At 42.0% G+C, this 24,444-nt stretch overlaps 2 protein-coding genes across 6 annotated transcripts in view; both read right to left on the bottom strand.

Annotated features, from left to right (window-relative positions):
* zmiz1a (zinc finger, MIZ-type containing 1a) overlaps positions 1-3,941 on the bottom strand; it is a 110,113-nt gene extending 106,172 nt beyond the window's left edge. For all 5 annotated transcript variants that reach the window (XM_082556305.1, XM_082556310.1, XM_082556308.1 and 2 more), the window contains exon 1: positions 3,678-3,941. The gene's annotated coding sequence lies outside the window, so the exon portion shown is untranslated. The remainder of the gene's footprint in view (positions 1-3,677) is intronic.
* cuedc2 (CUE domain containing 2) overlaps positions 1-24,444 on the bottom strand; it is a 301,441-nt gene that overhangs the window by 63,856 nt on the left and 213,141 nt on the right. The gene's annotated exons all lie outside the window — the stretch shown is intronic.

Here is a 24,444-nt window from a genome sequence, read left to right as displayed (position 1 = left end):
TTCTAATTCCCTCTGTTTGATCAGCGTAAGTGGTCACGATTAAACAAAGCCTCATTGCAATCCCATTTGCCATGTTAAAGCTCAATCTGTTAATACTATGGCGACTTAGTCTTGAGAGAAAACAAGGAAGCTAAACTCCACCTACCCACTGCACACATGGTATTAGTTCATTTCCGATCTAACATGAAAGTAAATAAAACCCAACGGGAGCAAACAGAGCAACTCATTCATGACAGCACGTGCAAAACATTTCACCTGATGTCCATAAACATCACCCGCATGCCCGCTCGGGCTCACGGCTACAGTCCTACACGGTCCTTAACGAAACAATGCTGCTCGCCACCGCCGCTCGAGGTTCGGTGCCTTGCTCGAAGACTCAGCATTAGTCATGCTGACTGTCCAGCCTACCTCAAGCAACTCAGGAGTTTAAAAGCAGTGGTCTCTTCAACCACAAACCCAAACCACAGCATAAGGTTGGCAGCTTGAAGAACAGTGGTGACAGGCATGTGGAACTGAGGGTTTTTTTTAATCCCAGCGCCTCATGTTGGTCCACTTTTGGCTTTCTGCACTGAACTGATGTCATTGCACGCTGTCAGCAGGATGAGTTACAGCTGCTGTATGCTTCATTTTCTCTGAATTAGTTAGCCTGCAATTACCAGGCTTTAACTTGAAGGGAGCTTAACTGTAGACTTATGGGTAGAATTACAACAACATTTAGGAAGTAGTTAAGTGTCTGACAAGAGGGCACAACCTCAGCTCAAACTGAATATTTCAGGTTTTAACTCCCTCTAAGCTCTTATTCTCAGATTGAGTCTTTAAAAACGCTCTGAGGCAACACACGTTTTCCCTTATTAAAAAGACCAAAATAGGCACATTGAAAAACAAAAGGCTGGGTTTTTAGATGACAAGTAATGCCAAGTTTGAACCGCACTCAAGACACAGACAGCGAGAGAGAGACAGAGAGAGAAACAAGGCCTGACTTCTGCTCTGGACACGAGTGGGTGGGTTAGGGCTGCTGGTGAGACACCAGACTACAAGAATCTGTGTCAAGTTGAACAGGCAGCAAGTATTTCACAGTAGTCCTCGAACAACAGGAACAGTCAGATGAAATGTCAGGCTGTCAAAACATTGATTAGCGTTCGCCAGGTTTTTAAGCACTTAGCTGGCTGCAGCTGTGCCGACACACACAGCAAACAGCGGCAGAGATGGTGCAACTTGGTAAATTGCTGAGTAACAAAAAGCTAATTACTGAGACACAAGTAATTAGTTGTTTTCCTGCTACGTACTTCTAATCAGCATTACCTCACTGCTTTACCGAGGTACAATGACAGGGGGTAATGTTAACTCACTACCTTAATCTTTTCTGTGACTAATCAGCATGTGAGACTGAACAACTGCACAACTTAAGCATGCGTCGCAACTTTCTGCAGCCCAAACTATCAGAAAAGACAGATTGATACTAAAAAGATTTGGTTTCAAAGGATACATATTTCCCAATATTTTCCCCAATATTGGCTAATGCTGCAGCTTAAAGAGAATAATCTCCACATTCTGCCTCAGGATCAAACACGCTGTTGGATGCAAACGTAATTTTTCTTCCCGTTTTGCTGCAACTTGTAGCGGGGCCAGTGCATGTGTTGTATTTCTATCTGCTGAAAATTTCACTATTTTTCCAGTAAGATCGCCTTCACATTCTTGCACAGGCAGCCAAGCACTCCATTCTCAGAGAGCACGCCTGCAATTGTGTCCAGCACCATCTTAAATGACTTTGGAGAAGAAGAAAAAAAGAAAAAGAAAATTTTGATTTCAAAGTGTGTATGCTGGAGCCTTTTAGCCTGTTTAGTGAATCAGACACTTCTGTCTTGTCTCTCAGTCTGGCTGGCTGGCTGGTTGCAGAGAGGCCCCATGAGGGACAACAGAAGGAAAGAAAACTCACACGAACACACACATACACAAACAGACACACTTCCAAGTTTCAAACAGTTGCAGATGGCTTTAATTCCTTGCCCTCTTTCTTTCACAATTTATCAGGTAACCTACTCTGAATGACTGCGCTGCCTTTTCATGCTTTGGTGAGATGACTTAATGCTCCTTTGTTTTGTCAGAAGAAGGGGGGCAAACAGCACTAATTAATGTGGTGCAGCTGACAAGTGTTGCTGCTGAAACAATTTCATTACATCACCAATTTAAATTACCCAGGAAGGAGACACTGGAGGGCGCACCCATCCAAAATCTGTTTATACACTTTCTGAGACATATAGGGAGTGGACACAATAATACGAACACCTGCAATCCAATGCAATACCCCAGTAATGAACCCAGTAACTGTTTTTAAGCCTGTAATATCAACTTTTATGCAAGGCTGTATCAGATTTCTTAGGAATCTGGTGCTTTTGGGCGTTTAAAGCATGATGACATTATAACAGCAGTTAATTTGATCATCCGCTCCAATCACGCCCCCTTCAACTTCAACCTTACTAACAAGTAAAGGGCCCTTTTTGTCACCCTCTCTCAAAGTTCAGCTGTCCTGTAGCAGGGTGCACGGTAATGAAAGAGCAGCAGTCTCCACCTCCTCCTTCTCCTCCTCCTCCTCCAATCGTGAGCCCCCCTCTTCTCCACTCTGCCCAGACTGGCCTCACATCCAGACAGGAGGAATTTAACGGGGAGGGTCCACCAGACTTAAGGCAGAAGCCTGCACTGAGTCAAAGCTGCTCATCCACACTCTGCTGCAGAAGGGCTTGTAAATGTGGCAATGCTGTTCTCTATCGGGGATAGTTTAATGTAGAGCAAGCCAGATGCACATGCTAATACTGGACCATTACAGATGTGAGTGCACTGCAAGGCTCCAGTGCAGGCATACAGCTATTATAAATCACCTGAGCATTGTCTTAATTGTAATAGTCACACTGCAACACACAAATACACACAAATACATATAGTGCAAGTAAACTATCTATCAGAGGCCAGATTCACAAGGTGTCCCTGCAAAGGTCCCAAACGACCTAACACGTTGAGCCACTGATCTTTGAATGATCCCTGACTACATCCAGCAAACACAACTAGTGTTATCAGATAGCAATTACCACTGAAGCTGCATGACATGTGCCGTTCAGCAGAACAGAGCAGGGCAGCATATGGACATGCCTACTAATTGCATTACAACAGGTAGCGGATAATAGCCTTGAAGGGAGTCAACAAGCCCAGGCACACTGCTGACTGTTAGCTAAGTGACACACATTCTCAGTTTAGCATCAAACGAGCCATCAGCTGATCCACCGAGACGAGACATTCACCCACACACATACACACGCAGACCTGCAATCACTGACTTACTAGCGCATTCATTTCTAGTGATTTTAAGAATAATGTACACACGCCTCACGAAATGATCCTACAGACCCAGTGACTTTGGACGTGTCGCTCCAGCGTAACTACACAGGTAGAGGGGATACGCGGCACAGTCTGGATATTACGCCGCGTAAACGAGCTCCGGCTCGGCTCTTAACGTGCACCCGCTGGCACGAGACTCTCAGCGGCTGCTAAAAGGTTTCCAGGAGGTCACCCTATTGTTAGGAGGTAGTATCTGTCCAGCGGGAGGCAAAACCACACACACGCACGCAAACACACGTTCAAAACCCCGCTGTGTAACACAAAAAATAACCAGGCGCGAAACTTACTTTGAGCTCGGACCCGAGCGGCAAAGCGGCGTATTGTGTCTCCAAACCGCGTGTTTACGATGCTCCCCTCGCTCACTCGCTTCCCTTCCACAAAGACGACGTGAGAGCTCCGAAGACGCTGTGACTGAGTGACTGAATCAACTATCGTAGAGCACGGCAAGTTGAAGTGTCAGATTACACTGGCTATTCAGTTACCAGAGAGAGCCGTGCTCGGCGGCCGGCGTGAAAACGTGACCTAGACTTTCCGCGGAAGGACACCCGGGTGTGAAGGTGTAAGTAGACGCTAACAGCCTGATAACGGCACGTTTCACACTGGAGCGGACTGCAGCCGGCAGCTCCGGCTATTGTCTGCTTTTGTGTCATTACAGCAGTGATGCTTCAGAGCTGCACTGTGTAACCGAGCCAGGAGTTAATTGCTAATTCAGCCATTGTGTGAGTTTAATAGCTGTTAGTAAAACATAATAGGAATATACATGAAAGGCAACACCGTAAGCTTATCTGAGATACAGATTTATTCACGTTATTATCAAAAAACGACTTAATTAACTAGCTAGTAATTATTATTGTTTTTTTGTTGTTGTTAGTAGCAGTAGTGATGTGAACTCTATTAACTTTATTAGCCAATTTTTATTGTTCTTTTTCTTATTATTATATATTATAGTGTCTTTATAGTGTAGTGGTTTACATATTTGCTGAGAAAGCAAACAGTCCCTTGTTCAGTCTCAGAAAAAGACACAAATCCCTTTGGAGTTGTATCAGGAAGGGCATCGGGTGTAAAAATCTACCGAGTCGAACATCCAGTGTGGCCACCTGTGCATAAGGGAGAAAACAAATCTCTTAATAACTGTCTAGTTATTATTATTATCATTATGCTTTAAGGTTAAGTACAGGTCATGCCTCACACCACATCTTAAATCATCATTAAATCTGAGAAAGGATTCAAATTGAAGAAAAGTCAGCAAGACACTGTACTTATTGGTTATTTATTTGTTTGTTTTTTAAATCATTTCACTTTAGCTTCACTCAGGGGCAATTCTAGGTTCAGATTTTTAGGAGGCCTCAGCTCATTAGTTGGATGACCCATTGTAGTGTCTAAGATCAACCAGAGATTTCAATCCAATCCACCCCTTTTCGCCTGTTTCAGGGTGGAGCCTTTAGTTATCAAACCCGAGGCTAAGGCTCATTTGTTAAAGAAGTTAAAGAGGTATTTGTGGCAAAGCAGATAAGATGTGAAACACGCACAACATTATTTCAGTCTCTTAATCACATAGAGGCAGTCCACCAAATCATTAAGCACTTAAAGTAGCATTAATCAGTACAGACACTGGAAAATCACTCTACAACACCATAGACCTGTACATGAAGCAGGCTGGCAATAGAGTTGTTTTAAAATTGTTATTAAACTTTTTGAATTCATACAAACCCTCTGTTTATTATGCAGACTCAGCAGAGATCATCTACCCGAATTTCACGAGTGGAGAAATGATTTGTAGTCAGTCACTTCAATGTAGTGGCAGCCATCCTGTTCGAGCCATGTTTAGAGTGGTATGAATCTTATAAAATGCTGTCATTCATATCAATATTTTCTGTCTAGAACCCCCACTGGCATTTTTAAGTGCGCTACTAGAAAGCACGCAAAGCATCTGTGAAATGCATGAAAAACTACTAAAAATAATTGTAGTTTTTCCAGCTAACGTCACTATTTGCTCCTTCATTCTTCATGTTCTTGTACAACCTCTCTGTCCTTACTCTCCATCCTCTCTCTTTCCAAGAAACTAGGAAAAGATAAGATAAGATAACTCTTTATTGTCATTGCACAGTCATACATAGTACAATAGTACAATGAAATTGGAAAACTGTCCTACGTCGGCACTACATATAACACAACAGGACCCGATACGACACATCACAACGCAACACAAACAACACAACACAGTATAATAACTTAGTAATAAAAAAGAAGAAGAAGTGTATTTGTATTGCACACTGTTATTATTGTACATTAATTGTTATTGCACCTTGTTATAAATATAAATATTATTATTGTTACTGTTTTTACCGTTGTTACCTTCCCCCCCCCCCAAAAAAAAAGTCCAGGGAGGTATCCAGTCAGGTCAGCTATTTGCATTGATCAGGGCTATTGCCCTGTTGTAAAAGCTGTCCTTGAGTCTATTTGTTCGGGACCTCAGCAGCCTGAACCTCCTGCCAGACGGCAGCAGCTTAAACACCCGGTGTCCTGGGTGTGTACCATCCCGTAGGATGCTGCGTGCCCTCTTGAGACAGCGAATATAATCTTATAATAATAATCACAAGAGCAAGTGGGGGATCCACAATGCACAACAGTACAGCACACTGCCGTGTTATGTGAAATCATCATTAATGAATGTGGACAAACGGAAGCTACAGCTTTATCATTTTTGTGAATTTGACCACATGTCCATTCTCACCTGTTTCTTTTTGCTCTTTCTTTTTGCTGTCTTCATCCTGCTCTCTCAGTCTTTGTGCCGTCACCCAAAAGTTCAATGTTGCAGTCAATGAAAGACATAAAGTGATCCGTCAGTTCATAGCAATATTCAAACTGAATACAGGCTGCTGCTGCACATAGGTAAAATCATTTTGACCTGCTGTCACCTGGATCTGGATCTATACTGTAAACAAACACTGAAGTCCAATTCAACCAGAAAAGGAACAGAAGTTTTTTTTAACAAGCTAAAATAATAAAGTACAACAGCTCCTTGACTGGCATCTAGCGATATACCAGCAAACTATGAGATCAGAAGGTTAAAATTAGCTAATAATCTCTAATGATTTAAGCTACGTTAACTAACGTTTTTGACGCTATTTTGAGAACAAATAAAAATTAGCAGACACTGTACAAGTCAAACCACTATCCACGCATTATCAGAACGGTTTTTATTTTGCTGTATTTCAGTTAAAGTGTGTTTTAAATCTGCATAACTGATTTGTGTCATTAAATTAGCTCTTCATCTTCTTTCTGCCGCAGCAATGAAAGTCTTATCTAGGCGATCAATGATAAACAACATTGCTGAAGCAGCAACACCTCTGTGTGAGCGCACTGTAACATCATCACATCAACAACACTGGACACTTCAATCTATCCTGTACTGCTGTCAGCCGACAAGTTAGGAAAACATAACCTTTGACGCTAATTCCAAAAACATATAGAAAAATATGTTATTATTAGCACTATTAATATAGCTATTATTAGGAGGTTCTCTGATGGGGTCGTTTAAACACTTGCTTATGGCTTTCCCTTGTTCATTTCTGCCCAACCTGCAGTTGCTTTATGACCCACCAGTGGGGCCACAGGTTGAGGACCTCTGATTTCTCCCAGTTAGCTAATTAATTAAACTTATATTAAGCAGTTACATGTGTATTATAAGTCAGCAAGACACAGTAAGAAACTACTGTTTAGTTGACCATATCTTTCTCTTGGGACCTGCCCCACAGTTAACAGGTAATCGGTCATGGACATTTTAGTTAAGCATATTAGTTAATTAATTATTATACGTTTCATGTGTATTAAAATATATTTATTGAAGTGTTATTTACGATGAGCAAAAACCAGCCTTAATGAACAATTATTATGTTATTATTATTATTATTATTATTATTATTATTATTATTATTATTATTATTATTATTATTATTATTAAACATAAAGCATTATCCCAGTCACAGCAGTTCCAGCAGAACATTAGATATTGTTTGAAGTAATAAATAACATTAAACTGCAGAAACACGTTTTTATTTATTTATTATTATTTGTTTATATTTGAACGTTTCATTAATAACTTCCCATGTGTGAAGCCTATGTTCCGTCTGCACTCCGCTCCAGCAGTTGTGCAGGCCGGGCTCCAGGTTTTGCAGGCGGCCGGTCTCTGGTGGAAGCCTCAGAATAACAAAGACATGTTTGAGAGCAGCGGCAGGCTGGGTTGAGCGGTGACGTCAAGGAACAATGTCTCTCCTCCCGACACGCACACGCGCGCACGGCAGCACGCAAGCTCTTCCCCTCTCTTCCTACTCTGGCGAGGCTGAACTGCCCAGAGGGAGGGCCGGTCAGCTCCCTCACTCCTCACGCTGTGCCTCCATACAGGATGTCTTCAGTGTGTGTGTGTGTGTGTGTGTGAAGAAAATTAAAAAGAAAGAGCAGAGTCCCAGCTAGTCACAGCACAGCTAGACCTGCATGCATGTTTTCCAAACAGTGTATTTCTTGTCGGTGAAAAGCATAAATCCAGTATTATCAGTAAAGGTGATAAAGATTGACAAGATCAGGGCTTCTGAAAGGTAACCAACAATTTCCCTTCACACACTGTCCTCAGTCCAGGGGTCAAATTCCTATCAGCAGCTCCCGGCCCTGGCTCTTTTCCTTTTTGAAGGGTAGGAAGAGACTGCCATCCTTTTAGTTTCCTGCCTGCAGGGCTCCTGACACTGATGCAGCACGGCCCTAAACGGGGGTATCTGCAGAGAGAGGGGGTTGGTTGGGTGTCTGCATCACACTGTGTCTCAAGGACACCCCAGCCCTCTGGTCGAAGCAGCTATCCACACTGATGGGGACAAATGTGGCCAGTGACATCACCGACTCTGGCAGTCACTCATTTTTATTTCAGGGGGCCAGTTTCTTAGACGGAGATTGGGCGAACAGTCAATGTCACAATGCTGTAGCTGTAAGCTCATGATGTGATTTTTTTTTCTTCCCCCCTTCAAAAATGGCTCATTGAGATGACCCCCTGTCTTTGTGGTGACACCGCTTCTGTTATGGATGTTTTTCATCTGCCGTGTTACAGCAGTAATATTGATGTTAACACTGTGGTTCACATCTGAGAAATCACATATATGTGTGTGTGTGTTTCCTGAAATCCTCAGGCCGTCGTGTTGTCAGACATTTTGAGCCTTCTTCAATTTAAAAGAAGACAAATATAGGTTTCCTTATTACTCTTTCCTCAGAACTTGGGATCAGCAAGTGACAGATCTATTGTTGGCTTTTGCCATTTAGTTTTTATTCTGATCGTAATATTAGCCGTTCGGGATCATCCATCAACGCTTTGTTTAATACCAACTCAAGGCGACAAGCCCTGTTATGAGTGTCAGGGGGGCTTGCAGCTGGTCGGGTCATTCTTCGGTGGCACTCCGCAGTTCAAAGAATGGCTTGTTGTCAGAAGTCCTCACTTTCATGGTAAGGCATGCGCCTCAGCTTCTCCAAATAATATGGCCAGATGGCTGCCAATAAGATGGATGGATTATAGGTGGGGTGACTTCGGCTTGACTTTGGCTCTGTGTATAATTTCATACACGCAGCATTTCAAAGCCTGAGCGAATGCATCAAAGGAGAACAAAGAGAACTCGCAGTGAAGCATGCTCCGACAAGGTTAATACATATTGCATTGTGTTGGGGTGTATCAAATTAACATATGAAAACTGTTTAGCCCTTTAAACATTAGTTAACATCAAGGCAAGCCTCGGCTCCCGACTCGTGCTCAAACACGAAATGATGTACATTTCCTTTGGCCACCGTTCTGCTGGTGACGAGGCGCCTCTCTATAGAGGCAGCGCCGGGAGTGATGGATGCTGCTGGGGCTTCATGTTGCTACATGATGGAGGGAAAATTTCAGTTGTGCTGACATCAGCTCTCCCATTCACACAGAGGTGTGATGGTGGTTTATATGCCACCCTGTTGTCGCCGCCATGACTGAGTGACTGACAGAATGACTGATACGTCTTTCACAGGACAAAGACAAAAGAATGTTTTCCACTGGTGTAAGGCGTAAATGTGTTTTCTGACCCTGCTCCTAACCAAGCTTTCTGCTACTTTGCTAACAAAGACATGCAATTATACAACTAGCAGTTTTATAACAGTGCACTCCAGTACTTTAGAAGCAATCCCAGGATTTTTCTCCCAATAAATTCTGCTGTGACCCTTCAGGATGCTTGTTTAGCATTATTTATTGCATTAACCTTTCATAAAGTGGGAGTAGAAAGAAAAGAATCCCATGAAGTTTCAGCACTTTGTCCATATATGTAGAAAAATGCTTCAGACCTCATGTGAACACAAAACACACAACACAATTTTTCCAAAGCCCACTTTAAGCCTTTAAATTGTTTGTTCTGCGTGATGACCACCAGCTTTTTTAACTTGTTTCACTTTTTTTCTTAACCACCCAATTCAGGGTCACAAGGGCCTGGAGCCCATGGAGCTGTCTTCAGGTGATAGCTGCAGTGAACCCTGGATCAGTTGCAAGCATGGTTTAAAGAATATCTGACAAATCATTGCATTTTAAAATGGAATTAGTTGCCACAACCCGGTATGAATCATGGATTAACCATGGGTTAAACCCACATGCCGAATATCCTGTTTTTAAAAAAAGGAAAAAAAATAAATGTTTGGGTGTGAAAATGATTTAATTGATTGACCGGGTGACTGAATCCAGAGGAGGTGAGACAAGGGTTAATTTTCAGGACAAGTAGAGAAGATGTGGGGCAGTAAATGGATCGTCTCCTGCAGAGAAAAGGCAGAAGAGCACTATTTTAAAACAAGACAAGAGAAGTCTGGTTGAGTACACCATTGATTGTCTCTGGCTGTGAGAAGAACAAGGAGCAGAGCGAGAGAGAGAGAAAGGGAGAGGAGGAGAGAGGACAGAAAACAGATGATGTGACTGCTGGACTCTGGAAGCTTGGACAGCCTTTTATAAATGCTCACTCTCGCTCTGTCTGCGTGTTTGTGTGTGTTTCTCTGTCTCGGTTGAACTCTCCATTTCTCTTCTGTTTTTCATGGTGTATGTTGACTGAGCAGTAAGGCAGACAGCCCGGGCCCCATGCTGACTAGTCCGACTGGCTGTGGGGAGCAGAGAGGCAATCAATGAGTGCTCACAATAGAGCGCCAGCATCCAGATAGCTAACAGCTCCCCGAGGCCATGGGAAATAGGTGGAGAAGAGGGGGATGATAGAAGAAGGGGAAAGAAAGGAGAGAAGAGGCAGAAGAAAGGTACAGAGCATTGAGCAAAGAGATTTTGTGGGTGTCATAGGTGGTTTTCCAGCCACTGGCAGAAATAAAATAGAAATAATAAAGAAAAAAAAAGCCTGTTTGTAATACTAAAGCACACATTCCTTTGTGGTTGTTTATGCTCACTAAAGCATGTGTAACTTGAAGATTACATACAGTTCAGGAAGCAAACTCTTGGCTATATCCAAAGCAGGAGTCATAAGTTATGAGATGTAATGTGAAGAGTGGTGGTGCAATGCTTGGGGTGATGGCTGCAGTGATAGCACTATTTTTAGTTGGCTTCTTATTCCCCTCATTGTTGCATAGTTTGCATGTTTGCATACGTGTGCGCGTGTGTGTGTGTATGTGTCTGTGTGTGTATGTGTGCATGAGAGAGAGACAGAGAGAGCGAGAGACTCTTTTTTTTTTATTATTATTATGCAATGCTGTATCTGACCTTGGCAAGAACATGAGCCAGAGGGATAGGGAGAGAGCTGAGTAAATGTGTGACCATTTCAACCTCTGTGTCATCCTTGACTGCACAACTAGCTACCTCACTAGTCACAGGGGAGCTCTCATGAGGACTCCGAACATTATTAATTCAGTTTATTCAGTTCCATAGGTTGCCTGCTCCGCGTGTTACACCACCATCGGAGCTTGTTGCGAGGCTGGAATGGAAAAAAGGGTGACTTCTTTTTGTACTAAATCAAACATAGCTAATACTCCCTGGTTTTGCTTGTTGAAAACGGTCAAATTCCCATTTAAAGCACAACCATTACCTGCCGTTTAAAACAGCTGTCAGTAGAAATCCTCTTATTGCTACAAGGAAACCTTGACCAGAGTTAAAAAGGAAAACAGGCTGGCAGACAAGCCACCTAAGCTAGTGCCTATTTCTCAAGATGACATTAATATAATAGCGCTGGTGCCCAAAACAACTTTGTATTGATTCGCATAACCTTTTAAGCCAGTCGATTGCTGCACTCTAACTCAGAATGCTTTAGCATGGCTATGTTTTCAAGCAAGGATTTGTTGCAGTGTTGCATGTTAAATATTATGTCCGGTGTTGTCGTTTTTTTTAAATATAGTTTCATGAGTAGGCTTTCTCAGCTCTTTCTCATCAAAATGTTAAAAGTAAGAAGTGCCATCTTTTACTGACGTGGCTTTTTTTGGTATCGCGACCCCTAGTTTAAGTATTATTTAAAGCTATAAATACTTATGTAACGTCTGTTTTAATGTGCTTTTATTCCTGATGTGCTGACTCATACTCTTCAGTGGTGCTATGGCTTCCCAACTCACAGGTCATGGTGACTCATCCTCAAACACAGAATCTTAAGATCTTGAGGGAGTTCATGATAAAAGCTGAATGGCCAAAGACACTGGGGTTGTTTGTAAGTGTATGGCATGCTCACTGCAGTTTCTACTTGAGTGTGCCCGCATATGTTGTGGCAACAGGGTGTTTTTGGCGTTTAACGGGGATTCTGCCTCTCAGTGCACATGGAAAAACAAAGCCTGTTCCAAACATGCGACACTAATAACCACCACGTAGTAGTTGTTATTGTGCTGCAGCTGAATGTTTGCGGGACATGGTTACAAAAGAATCTCCACCCTTTCCTTCTTTCTAAGAAATCCTGTGTGACAATTGAGCCATTTGAAAGCAGATGTTGTCTCTTCAGGCTTTCCACATGTAACACCCTCACAATGAAAACGGGACACAAATGCAGTGATTTATTGAAACAAGCAAAAACAAAGTTTTTATAATTCTAGCGAGCTTGAAAGTCGACTCTCTTAACTCTCTATGAATATTCAGAGCTCCTTTTTGGACGTTGGCAGGTTTTTCTTCCATTCTCTGTGAAGCTGATCCCACGCTGCTTCAATAATATTGAGGTCTGGGCTCTGGGGAGGCCAGTCCATGACTGATAGAGTTCCACCGTGTGTTTTTATATCCAGGTATACTTTTACTGCATTGGCAGGCTGTTTGGGGTCATTTGTCATGGTGAAAAACAAAGTTGTTCTTTCCAGACGGTTTTGCATGGTCGATCAAAATCTAATGGTACGTTTCTGTGTTCGTAATTCCATCTGTTTTGACAAGATCTCCAACACCACTGATTGAAATACATCCCCAAACCATGACAGATCCTGAAGCACGTTTCACAGATGGTTCTAGACAATGACTGAACTCTCTCCTGAGTTCCTACGTACATATCGATAGAACTTTAAATTTGCATTCATAACTCCATGAGACCTGTTGAATTGATTTTCAGTGCAGTTTTTGTGTGATTCTGCATAATTCAGCCTATTATTTTTTCCCCTTCTTTAACAACCATTCTTTCACTGAGATCATTTCTGATGATCAGCTGAAGGGCCAGATGCATCTCTCGGGTCCTGTGGGATCGTTTTTAGGCCTGTCACTTTTTCTCTTGTCCTCCACTTGTCCAGATTCCTCAACTTTTTTAAGGACACACTGCACACCATGGCAAGATATGACAAGTTTTAAGCTAATAGCTCTTTGGGAATCACCTTGTTGTTGCAAAAATACATTTATACCTGTCAAACTGTGTTTTCTTCCTCAGTATTCATAAATGAAAACTTATATGTGTTTTTGCGACAGCCTGCTAGTAACAAAGCACCTAAAGGTACAATTTAAAATTGGTTGTTTGCTAAGTTGTCTGTTATGTGTAGACACAACACTGGTTCATCTGTTAGTTAAACTTTTATACTTGAGTTGACCAAAAGGCCAGTGTTAAATGGCTTAACAAAAACGGCATTCCTTTGAAAATTGTCAGGTATGAGGACTGGAATGAAAATGAGTGAAAAACAAAGAAACTTTGAAAGACTTTCAGAAAGTCAAAACTGTTGCACAAGACCAGTTTTAAAAAACTGCAAAAAAAAAAAAAAAGGCTCCTTGGACACAAAATACAAAGAAATGAGGGGCAACAGGCTTTTTCCACAGATCTCTAAATTTTGTAAACAAAAGAAGTAGTCTAGTAGTAGTACACATATATACATGGATATTAGAGAACTGAAGAGACTCAAGTAGAAGTAGGGATTCGTGACACTGCAAGAGAACACTCACAATGTCCACTTAAAAGAAGAAACACAGCCGGTAGTCTGCTTAAGAGACTTAGCCATCCCAGATCTCTGTGATTATATCCATTAACAATGACTAATCATGTTATAGAACCTACCACTATCTGCTTTGCCAAAAAAACTCTGTGAGTGAGCTTACAACCTCTCGTGTGTCTCTGGAGGGAAAGTGCTTTGTACCGCAGATGAATCTCGGAGCCATGAAGCAGCGGGAGTAGGTATTGAATCTCCTCCAGAAAAAATAAATAACGCCCTTGTCTGCGAGTGACCAGTGCTCCCTTCCAGACTTTCAAGGCAGCTCGAGTTACTGTGGCCCCTAAAAGGAGCAGACAGGTTGTGTCTGAGAGAAATACCTTCCCACAGATGACATCATTGTGCGGGAGAGCGAGGCACAGAGCAAGCCAGGGATGGCTCCACCACAAAGGCTCGATACTCTATCAAAACATAAGATCATGTCCTGATCTTTTTCTCCTAACACATCTAACTGCATGATGTTATCGCTGAGAACACTGTGTCCTCTGTCAGAAGGTTTGGATGTATTGCTGACTGATCACGACCCTTATTAGACTGTTATGTGTCCATGGAGAGGAAAGCTCCAATCTTCAATTATTAGTATTCAAGAGGCAAAACATGACCTTAATTCCCCGGAGTGGCAACGCTCAGACAGTACAGTTTTCTATTTAATATGTGCGAGCTCGCACACATGCACATACACACGCGCACACAAAAGATGGTGTGATCTAACCAGGCAGTCTTAGAGATGAGTCTATTGTGTGGGTTGAAATTAGCTCCCACCACCCTTCTCCCAATGAGGGTGGTCTCCCCTGGGCGCTGTGGATGACATTAAAGGGATTTGTCCATGAAGATCTGACTCCATTACTGCAGATAATGCTCTGGTAAGACAACCACGGAGATCAGAGAGAGAAGTGTGCCGCTCCCAACTTGTAATCATGTGTATCTTAATAATCTGAAACGGACTCATCTTTTCATCTACTTCATCTTCATCTTCGCTTGTTTGCAAAGCAGCACAGAATCACGGAGGTTAACAGGGAGCAGCACTGTGAGAGCGTTTACTCTTAAATGTTGTCCATACAGTTAGGTGGCTGCTATTAAAGGATGGTGCTAAAGGGTAAAACCAAAACATTTTAAGCCAAAGAAAACAAAGTGATACTACAGAAGACAGCACCACCTGCTGGCTGTGTCTAGTCAGTGGTGTGGGGGGTGGGAGGGTTGATACGTGCATGCATGCAAAGATGCAGAGATGTAAGTGCACTGTGAGCGAATGAGTCCCTGCAGCTGCAGAGCCTAAAAGGTGTTAGAGTTATGGTTTGTGATCAAAGAGTCCCAAGTTAACTTGTTGCATTGCTCAACTTGATCAAGTTTAAGCAATGAAACCACGAACCAGGACAAGCAGTTATGCTCTGTGACTAAGACAAGAGAACAAGACGTTCGTGTTCAATCGAATGTTCCTGCACAAGCAGCACAAGTGGAAAACAAAAAAACATTCTGTCCTACAGCGGTCATTCACGGTCTCACTCTGTTGTTGACACTCCTGTGTGACGTGATGCAATAAATGACGTTTTAGCTGTGCAAACATCTCACCGAGAACGGACTCTGGACCTTATTTACCAGTGAGCTGTTAACCTCCCCAGCCACCACCCACCCACATGTTGCCACATATGGGACCTACTGTGCACAAACAGAAAAAATGACTCATCCCTGTGTTAGGAAAGGAACCGCCCAGGTCCTTCGACGAACAGTATCAGTATGTCTGCATCTATATAACACCTGACCCAACACTCAACTCACCGCGGCTCAATGCCCTCATATCCTAATGCTGTTTGGAATGTGTTGCCAAGCAATGGTCTCTGTAAACACAGCACCTGGCAATTCTGACAGGAAACCTCTGTAGCTCTCTGGAAAATTAGATGCCATTATGGCGTGCGTGCCCATTTGTTCAGATAACTGGATATCCGTGCATGGGATCTTTTTGTCAGTCTCAGCTGTTTTGCTTCTACTGTAGCCCCGAACTGTTTTTTTCCCCTGCTTTTGTGCATTTACAATAACTTTTCCTACAACCTTATCGTGTGTTGGTTAATGAGCTCCTAGCATCAGCTCCCATTCCTCCTCATTACTATAAGCAAGCTTTCACCAATTAACTCCCCCTCTGATTTGCACAACAGAGGTGGCCAAGAAAGTGCCATTACTGAACCGCCGAGCTGCTTACTCTGTCCCATCAATTTCCTGTTATTGTTGGCAGTTGAGCTGAAGCCCTAGTATTGATCTCTCACCCTGGGAGAAGATAAGGTGAGGAATCGAGATGGATTCCATATCTATTATCTAATGGAATTCCTCCTCCCAGAAAGGGCTATGGATTTTCTGCCATTGGACCTGCGAAAATGTGTGTCTATGTGTGCCTCCACTGTGCGCGTGCGTGTGTGTACGCAAGTGTCCCCTCTTCAAGCATAGAATGACACTTTTGTAGGATAGATTAATGCAGCAAGCACAATATGGCGGAAAGTGGCACTGAAGCTTTACGGACTGTTGAGGCATTCAGGGAAATGCACTCTCTATGAATGTGTATTGACCTGCTGCTCTTCAAATGGCCCTCTCAGGGAAGTGCAGATACATAGGCTCTCATGTGTGGAGTATTGCATCAAATTTTGACACAGAGTGGTACTGTTATGGTGGCTTTCTTTAGACTGCAGCTTGTATATATCCAGAGCTATTACTTTCTCAAATGGCATTTTTCTTAAAGTGTTTAGAACATAGACAATAGATCAAATGTGGATGTAGCCACAGTGGCCTCACTCAGCATATTTGGGTTTTTTTTATTTTGCAGACTGAGCTAACCATATTTAGATAATAATCAAACATAGCTGCATCATTAGTCTGTATAAGTGCATGGCATGGACACAGATACCGGCTGATTAGTGGAAAGTAGAATGAATGAATTAAATGATTATTCACTCGCCAAGACTTCTTGGACAGTTGGTATAATTGATTACACAAAAAGCCTCGCTAGTTACGACAGAAATGCTCAAAAAGGCAGCACCAACACTGCAAATACTTAAGGTCCTGTTTAGTGGTCCGAGTAAGCTGAGATGAGAGCTAGCAAAGAGCTAGCAACGTTTTGTTTCCACATGTATGTGTAAGTCAGGCTACCACAAGTCTAATTATGCAAACTGTAGGTCCTGATAAAGTTTTTTTTAAAGTCATCCTCTGTGCAGTTGTTGAAGAGATGGAATTGCATATTGATGTTTTGCATGTGACCATTAACCACGTGACAGTGTAGGGTCAGATGAATAAGATCACACAGGCCCAGAGACCATCTGACAATCACCAGTCGTGTGGGAAAAATTCGTGTAGCTGTGACTGGTTGCTGGATTTTGATGGCAGTCGCTTGGACCCGGTCACACAGCTCTACAGACCGATCAGTGACTCCCTGGCCACCACCTTTGCTAGGGTAAAATAAGTATTCCCCAGCTGGATGGCAAAAGCCTCCCTGTGATCGTTTTGGTCGCTACTCCTGCAACTGTAGTTTTAATGGACAGTGTTTTTAAGTCTACAAACACTGTCCAGCTGCTCTCCAAGCTGTTGGAAAACTGAAAAATGCGGCACAGACTGGAAAAAGTTCAGCTGTCTGGAGCGCTGAACCATCCCCATTTCTGGTTTTCGGCACAGTCTTTCAAGTCTTACTACTAATGTACTACTAACGAAGCATATACATTGTTCTTTAGCAACTTGTCATGTCATGCCAGATAAATCTTGAGTAATGTGCAGATGATGTCGCTTGAAAAACCTCAATGGTGACTCAAAGGTCACCATTGGTCCAGGGATGGACTAAGCTTCTGGTGGCCTTTTGGCACATTTTGGCATATTGAGTTTAGAAGTTACTAGTTGGTTTCTAAAAATGATTTATTGGTTAATTATTAATGTTTTGTTTTGTTTTTTAATTTGGTTATGTTTTGTAGTCAGGTATGAGCAATAAGACAATCTTTTAGAGTGTCAGGCTGTGCAAAAAAACCCGAGATTCATACTTTTTTAAGTAACAGCAAAGGTTAGCTAACTTCATGTCAGGTCCAATAAAGTTACTAATAATGACTTCAGTCCATTAAGTTGATATTCTTTTAGTATTCACAGTTAAATATGCATTAGCTTTATTTTGGACAGAATGCATATGAAAAACTCTGGATAGACTATTTACACTTCCATTAGATAAGTAATAATATTATGCTTCATTTGGAGTCTTGATTGCATCCCTCTGTCCTGGTGTATACTGTAAATGGAAATGGTGCCGTGAAAAGCTGTGATTTTATGCACCATGCACAACATTTTTCACTTGGATTTAATCATTTTATTAACATTTAAAATACTTAAAAAAAACCCCAACAACTTCATATTTAAACCTTAAAATGTATGGCAGCATTTTTCAGAAGGTTAAACATGACTCTTGATTATGGATTGTCTATAAGGAATATGCAAACGAGTTAACAAGTGTGTTTGTAGAAAGTTGTGCATCAGAAGATTAACCATTTTTGGGGGAAAAAATCATCGCAACTGTAAGTATAAATTGATGTTTATACAAGTTCATTGTACTGCACTGTTTTTAATTTATCCGTTCTTTTTAACATCTTGCATGCTACTTTATCAGATCATCAGATAAACTATGCAGATTATCCTCTTTTTTTAATCACACACAGGCATAGGCTGACTCTGCAGAGATAGCACCTCTGATTTTCATTTTCTAATATCCCACGGACATTAAGAACAGTTTCATCCCCTTCAAATAGCGAGTGCACAGGTTAGACGGGAGTTGATGGAACTATAATATTTCTGTATCCCATTATGACTTGATTATCTCCCAAAAATAATAAGAAAAAGGTGTTTGGGCGGTGATGGAAATAATGAAGAATCAGCAATGCGCCACCGTGATAGCTGCACTTCCAATAACTATACACAACAATATTACAAAGAAGCATAAATCGATGCGCTGTGCAGCAGAATGCAGGTGTCTGTGTTCGGGGGCGATAGAGTCCCTGCGTAATCAAGCTGCGGCACAGCTGTATAGTGAATATTGTCATTCTGAATGACTGCTGATAAGACGGCACCTGCTTTACAACACACAGGGGACAGAGCTGCAGTGTTTTTTGTGCAATCAGGGAAAGGGAATTGAAAAGCTGTTTTGATTACAGTATGTGAACTGTTACAGTTACTTTAACCTACGCTGGATTGTAATGGATAGATAAATACACTTTCTTCTGCGGTAACAGGCTAAAACCTGGAAGACAGACGTCGGTTCTTTAATGGGGAAAGTGATAGCGTTAGTGGGTAAATGAATGTCAGCAGCAATTAGAGGCCCATCTAATAGCATCTAACAGAGAGGCCAGAGCGCAGACGGGTCAGGAGTTTACCATGTATCACCAGCATACGTCCACACAGAGCTGATACTTTCCAGCCAAGGACGTCTCGAGGGCAGGGAGGCAGCAGGACAAGTAGGCGATTAATGTGCATACAGCGGAGACTAACAATAAAATACAAAAAGCTACCATCACTGAATAATTCCCTGAAGGGTATATGCAACAGCTTGCTGTCCTTCATCTTGGATTTGAGCCTTGAATGTCTGTGGAGATGCTGAAATAGGTTTAATAATTAAAAAATTAACTGTAGGGATAAGATTGGTAGGAAAGGAATAGAAAAAGAATCCAAAATAAACATGTAATTAAAAATAGGTGTAATCAGTCCTGTGCAAAAGTCTTGAGCCACCCTTCATTTCTTTACATTTTCCTAAAATAGAGGGAAAGTTGTCCAGTAGTTTAATTAATCATGTGAAAACATGTGCAAAAAACTGTAACAGCTTATAAAACTCTAACAAACTTGAAAGTCAATATTTGGTATGAACACCTTTATTCTTTAACACTGTCTGAACTCTCTTAGCCAAGCTTTCTTGTAGTCTGTATGGAATAGTTCTCCAGGCTTCTTGAAGGACATTAAAAGCTCTTCTTTGGATATTGGGTGCCTTTTTTTCCTTTCTGTCAAGATGACCCCGCACATTAAATCCGGGTAGTGGGGGTACCAGTACATGAATGAGCTCAAACAATCACAGAGCCTCCACCATATTATACAGATGGCTGTAGATCCTCACTGTTGTACCTCTCCCCAAACCAAAAATGTGAAATTTTGGATTCATCACTTCCTAAGACCCGTTGTGTCTGATTTTCAGACTAGCTCAGATCCATCTTTCAGTTCTGTATCAATTCTTTGCCAGAGATTCTCCTTTTATGAATGATATTATTTTGAGATACTGTTAATCTGGTGTAGATATTCTTTTGTTTTTTCACATCTGTCAGATCTTTTTTCCCACTTTTTTGAGGACACACCACACACCATTCCGAGATGGGGCATGTGTTCTGCCAATCGTTGTTTGGGAATCACCTTGTTAATGCAAAAATGCTATTTTATGCCTGTCAAACTGTGATATCTTTGGCATTTTTCATAGACTAAAACTTAAAAGTAGGAACAAATTATATATTTTTTGTGAAAGAAAAAAAAACTTTGAAAGACTTTCAATGCGAACAAAAAACAATTAAAAAAATTAGAAGGAGGTCTGGCAAAATATAAAAAATTCAGTGGTGGCTTGAGACTTTTGCACAGTACTGTTTCTGGTCATGCACAATATTAAACCATAATTACTGCAGCACATGTCTGGCCAGGGACTTTTTTTTATTAGGAAAATAAATAAAAGGATATTCAAAACTCAAATAAAGCACTAAGAAAGAAAGAAAGAAAGAAAGAAAGAAAGAAAGAAAGAAAGAAAGAAAGAAAGAAAGAAAGAAAGAAAGAAAGAAAGAAGGGGCTTTGGCTGCATATTCAGAGGTTTTCCCCATGGGTCTGGCACACTGGGCTAATCTCATCCCATGCTGACAAAGTGTCTACCTGCAGAGAGAAGGTCCAAGGATAGAAAGACAAAAAGGATGTGTGTGAAAAAGAAGGAGGTGAAAGGAGTAGGGGGTGAATGGAGAACAAGAGGAATGCTGTTAGAGAGCAGACGATGAGTGGAGTGACGTTCACAGCAGCAGTAAAAGAACAAAGAGCAAAGAGGATACAGATAGTTTATAGTGATGAGTGCCGAGATGACGCAGCGATACTTAAAGCTGTGACATCCTGAAACCTGGGAAATAAAAATAAAATGCTGTAAAGCTATAGAACAAAACACATGTGCGCATTTTAGATGGAGGTTTAAGCGGTGGTGCTTTAGCCTGCATTTCCAGCCCAACTAGTCACCTTTTGTGCCTGTCATTACTGAAGTGTGTAGGAGGCAGCGGCAGAAGATGACATCAAGCTTAATTAGATATAATTATCCCTTTCTGTATTGTCATCCTCCAGACCTCAGAGCTATACTGTATAGCGTACACTCCAAACAATGTGCACAGCACCCTCTTTTGGCAGGAAAACCCTCCTCTCGCTGATGTTTACTAGCAGTCAATGGGCCATATGGAAAGTGAAGAGGCTCCAGTTTTGACACCATTAGCTTTAATCGGTCCCTTGGTGCAACATGTCTGAACACACTCTGTACTCCGGCGCCGAGCAGGATAGTTTGTCACCTCCTCTGAACATTTAAACCCGACTGATTGTGGAGGAGGAGCACGTCGGGTGCTTTAAGTGTAATTTAATAGAATTAAACTACAAAATAAAGCATCGCAGAAAGACTGCATTCTGCTTAATTGCAGAACAAACCTACCATATGCCAAAAAAGGGGTTTATCTATGTAAACATATGATTTGACTTTGATTTGAGGCTTTTAATCTCCCTTCTGTCATATGTGACTCTGATCCAACTTTTAATTAACAACATCTTATTGCCACAGTAGTGTACTTTTTAACACTTTTTTTCTACCCCAGATTAGAGACATAAAAAAGAAACCATGGTGGATAATTAAATGCTAGAAATGGGACTAACAGGATTTTAGCATTATAGATGCCAACTCTTCTTGGATGACTTAGTTTATATAGGAATCTATTGGCAAAAATGCAGTCGAGACATTTAACAGGTGCATGTGCACACTGCCTATAAGGGTAGTTTAATAGCTTTAATATGATACATGTATATTTTTCTTCTTTTCAGTGATGCTAACTTTGTCGTTTCCGAGATTCTTGCAGATCAAATTCGCCTTGTATCCTATAATAATCACCCGTGTCCATGGCAACCATGTTTCCTCAGGCACCAAGGAGCTCAGGTGCATAGTCTTCCTCCACACATGCTCGCTCTCTTCCTCACACACACACTCAGGCTAACGGCTCCCCTGACAACTGAGCACAGCTTGCATGGAGTGAATGAAATGAACACCAGAAACACCCAGCAAACTGTTACATCAACCTTTTCTGGCAAAGTCCTCCCATCACATCTGCTTTTGTTATCAGCTCAGAGGAGCTGCCTTCTGTTGGGTTAGGGTTTGAAGGGAATCTGTCCTTGCCTGTTCTTTTTACTTTTTCTTTATTTTGAGAGGAGGGAGGGGAGCGTATGGAAATCAGAATGGTAAAGACAAGTAAAGGTGCCTGTGACATATATGTGCATAATTGGAGCACCTGTGGTTATTTTTGGTTCCACGCGCAGATAGGATTATGATGGATTTTAGCGTCTCTGTGCACAACAGGGCACTAAGTGACACTCAGAAGATTGATATTGTCTTCGGTAAAAAGATCTGTGTCACGCTGAATACAGAACATTATGTTATAATGCTCCTCGTGTCTGTTTCCCGATACGACCTTGCCCGTCAAAGCCTCCTAAGTGGGGTAATTGCTTGTACAACCTTCAGGAGGCTGCGCATGCTTGTCCCCATTAGATTCAAGCATTTCTGGACAGGGCATGGACAGTGCACATTAAGGGCGGCGTCTATTCCCGTCCTCTCCTCCTATCTGCCTTCAATTTCTCCCTCTAATCTCTCCATCATCCTCTGTCTTTATGAGAACTTGTGTTCATTCCCCTGCTCTCCTGCCGCAAGTGAAGTCCCAGCCAGCCGCCAGTCTTTGCCTACGGGCGTATGACAGAAAGAGCTTTCATTTATTAACGATTATATCACTAACACAAACCAGACCAAAGAGCTCCTTCTTCTCTTTTTTTTCTACACTGGAGCAGCACTGGTCATCAGAGGCAAGAGTGAAAGATCCCATGTGGTTGAGATCTGATAGCTTCAGATGCAGTTCTCTGATCAGCAGCATCAGAACAGAAGAAAGAGTTGTCGTATATTCAGGTCTGCATGGCTTGCATCCAGTTAAAAAAAACACTGATTAAGTGGCATGCTGTGATCAAAATGTTGTTTTTTTGGCCGGTGATCTTAAATCTTAATGAACCAGTGAAACACTGGTTTTCTTGTTATTATATGGAAATATTGCTATTTTGCATTTATACCATTTAAATAACTCCTTCCAGCCAGCTGGCTCTGCAATGCCGAAGTCTTATTTTCAAAATCCTATTTCCCTTCCTTCCCTTTTTATGGTAAATGGCCTGTATTTGTATAGCGCTTTACTAGTCCCTAAGGACCTCAAAGCGCTTTACACATCCAGTCATCCACCCATTCACACACACATTCACACACTGGTGATGGCAAGCTACATTGTAGCCACAGCCACCCTGGGGCGCACTGACAGAGGCGAGGCTGCCGGACACTGGCGCCACCGGGCCCTCTGACCACCACCAGTAGGCAACGGGTGAAGTGTCTTGCCCAAGGACACAACGACCGAGACTGTCCAAGCCGAGGCTCGAACCGGCAACCTTCCGATTACAAGGCGAACTCCCAACTCTTGAGCCACGATTGCCCAGCAACATGTAAAAATGTAAATACACTTTTTATAATGTATTTAGATTTTGCCAAAGAACCGTGGTCTGAATAAGAAAAAATAAGCTGATCAACATGCTGATTTTATTAATTATGAAGCTATGGGTGCATAATTATTAGATTTTTTGTTGCAGAAGACTGGCAGAAATAGCAGCTTTAGTGAAATCCAGCTGACAGAGCTTCCTCATAGCTGAAGCTGCCTTACTGCGATTAGATTTTACTCCTGTTTTGTGATTCTTGTACATCTGAAACAACTTTGCCTCACATGTTTTAAGCTTTTACATGACATTTAAACAAGCTCTCCAACAGATCATCCTTACACTGCCAAAACAGCTCTGACCCATCAGTCCCGTGTTTGTGTTTTGTTGACCTCTCAGGGTGCAGTGTGGTGTCTGGCACCAGAACATCGGCAAGAGATCCTTCAGGTCCTCCAGGTGAGACAATGGGGCCTTAGTGGATGTATGCCTTGCTGCACAGCCTGCAGATACCTGACTGGATTGGGATGCGGGGAGTTCGGAGGCCAGGTCAAGGCTCTAGGCTCTTCTGGTGTGCCAGGGTGCATCCATGCCCTGCAAATGGCAGGACTTAAGGTTTCCCAGCAGAACACTGCAGCATAACTACATGTTCAGTGTTTCTCAGCTCACCTGTAAGTGGTTTTAATGCTGAGGCTGACTGATATAAATATAAATATAGGTTGTTTTTCTCTACTGCACTGCCCTCCAATAACACCCAGAGGAGAGTTTAAAGTTGTGTAGGGAAAGCTAATGATTTAAAACAAATATCCCACCTTTCAGCTGAATTTCGTCAAATGGGAGAAGTGTAGGAGTGATCAGGTGATTTGAGATTAA

Source organism: Aulonocara stuartgranti (assembly GCF_965226115.1).
Source record: "Aulonocara stuartgranti genome assembly, chromosome: 13".
Lineage (NCBI taxonomy): Eukaryota > Metazoa > Chordata > Actinopteri > Cichliformes > Cichlidae > Aulonocara > Aulonocara stuartgranti.
Note: the sequence above shows the minus strand (reverse complement) of the source record. Positions and strands in the feature narration are given on the sequence as shown.